Below are 2500 nucleotides of genomic sequence, written 5' to 3' on the forward strand. Positions count from 1 at the left end.
TGGCCGAGGCAGTGAGTCGGCCTCCTCTCTCCCTTACGGTCGAAAAAGATGTGCTGCTGGAGCACTGGCCCTGCTGAAATTCCCTCTCCATTTGGCCGAGGCAGTGAGTCGGCCTCCTGTCTCCTTTACGGTCGAAAAAGATGTGCTGCTGGAGCACTGGCCCTGCTGATGTGCTCTCTCCATTTGGCCGAGGCAGTGAGTCGGCCTCCTCTCTCCCTTACGGTCGAAAAAGATGTGCTGCTGGAGCACTGGCCCTGCTGAAATTCCCTCTCCATTTGGCCGAGGCAGTGAGTCGGCCTCCTGTCTCCTTTACGGTCGAAAAAGATGTGCTGCTGGAGCACTGGCCCTGCTGATGTGCTCTCTCCATTTGGCCGAGGCAGTGAGTCGGCCTCCTCTCTCCTTTACGGTCGAAAAAGATGTGCTGCTGGTGAACTGGCCATTGCAGCTACTCACATTGAGCATGGCCCTTGCCCTCCAGCGGGCCCCAGGGACCACCCCTCCCCCCCCCTCCCCCCCGGCTCTAGTCCCCCATTAGATTTCCTTTCCTGTACTTACCCTGTACCACATGTCTAGCATGGCCCTTGACCTCCAGCAGGCCCCGCGGACCCACATACTCCCCTGCTCTACTCCCCCACTAGCTTCTTCTCCTGCAGTTACCCTCCACGACATATCTAGCATGGCCCTTGACCTCCAGCAGGCCCCGCGGACCCACATACTCCCCTGCTCTACTCCCCCACTAGCTTCTTCTCCTGCAGTTACCCTCCACGACATATCTAGCATGGCCCTTGACCTCCAGCAGGCCCCGCGGACCCACATACTCCCCTGCTCTACTCCCCCACTAGCTTCTTCTCCTGCAGTTACCCTCCACGACATATCTAGCATGGCCCTTGACCTCCAGCAGGCCCCGCGGACCCACATACTCCCCTGCTCTACTCCCCCACTAGCTTCTTCTCCTGCAGTTACCCTCCACGACATATCTAGCATGGCCCTTGACCTCCAGCAGGCCCCGCGGACCCACACTTAAGCCCCCCCCCCACTAACAAAGCAAAACACCACTGGCAAAATCCTCGTGCCCCTGGTACTCCAGAAAGTAAATTGAAACGTGCCCCTGGTACACTGCGCAGAAAAAGTTTGCCACACACGCACTCCTGGTGCCTATGGTACGACAACTTTTCTCCGTGCCCCTGGTACACTGAGCAGAAACACTAAGCCACACACACACACACTCCCCTCGTGCCTATGGTACGACAGCTTTTCTCCGTGCCCCTGGTACACTGAGCAGAACAACTTTGCCACACACACAGTCTTCGTGCCTATGGTACGACAGCTTTTCTCCGTGCCCCTGGTACACTGAGCAGAAACACTTTGCCACATACACACACACTCCTGGTGCCTATGGTACGACAGCTTTTCTCCGTGCCCCTGGTACACTGAGCAAAACAACTTTGCCACACACACACACACACACACACACGCACACACACACACACACACACACACACACACACTCCTGGAGCCTATGGTACGACAACTTTTCTCCGTGCCCCTGGTACACTGCGCAGAAACACTTTGCCACATACACACACTCTCCTGGTGCCTATGGTACGACAACTTTTCTCCGTGCCCCTGGTACACTGCGCAGAAACACTTTGCCACACACACACACACACACACACACACACACACACACACACACACACTCTCCTGGTGCCTATGGTACGACAACTTTTCTCCGTGCCCCTGGTACACTGCGCAGAAACACTTTGCCACATACACACACACTCTCCTGGTGCCTATGGTACGACAACTTTTCTCCGTGCCCCTGGTACACTGAGCAGAAACACTTTGCCCCACACACATACACACTCCTGGTGCCTATGGTACGACAACTCTTGTTCGTGCCCCTGGTACACTGACCAGAAACACTTTGCCACCTCCGCTGTACGCACCCTCCTCCCTAGCTAATTTGCAATCTCCCCCACCTCCAGGGGGACCACCATGACAACTCCCTGACTCCCTTACGGCTGAACAAGATGCATGCTTCTCCACTGGCCCTGCTGAAATTCCCTCTCCATTTGGCCGAGGCAGTGAGTCGGCCTCCTTTCTCCTTTACGGTCGAAAAAGATGTGCTGCTGGTGCACTGGACATGCTGAAACTCCCTCTCCATTTGGCCGAGGCGGTGAGTCGGCCTCCTGTCTCCCTTACGGTCGAAAAAGATGTGCTGCTGGTGCACTGGCCCTGCTGAACTACTCACATCGAGCATGGACCTTGCCCTCCAGCAGGCCCCAGGGACCTACATCACACCTTGCTCTTGTCTCCCTTACAGCTGAAAAAGATCCATGCTTGTGCACTGGCCCTGCCTAAATTCCCTCTCCATTTGGCCGAGGCAGTGAGTCGGCCTCCTGTCTCCTTTATGGTCGAAAAAGATGTGCTCCTGGCGCACTGGCCCTGCTGCTACTCACATCGAACATGGACCTGGACCTCAAGAAGGCCCCGGCGA

Source organism: Neolamprologus brichardi, unplaced genomic scaffold (assembly GCF_056152115.1).
Source record: "Neolamprologus brichardi isolate AB-2024 unplaced genomic scaffold, ASM5615211v1 NODE_ptg000113l+_length_32383_cov_1, whole genome shotgun sequence".
In the NCBI taxonomy this organism is placed as follows: Eukaryota; Metazoa; Chordata; class Actinopteri; order Cichliformes; family Cichlidae; genus Neolamprologus; species Neolamprologus brichardi.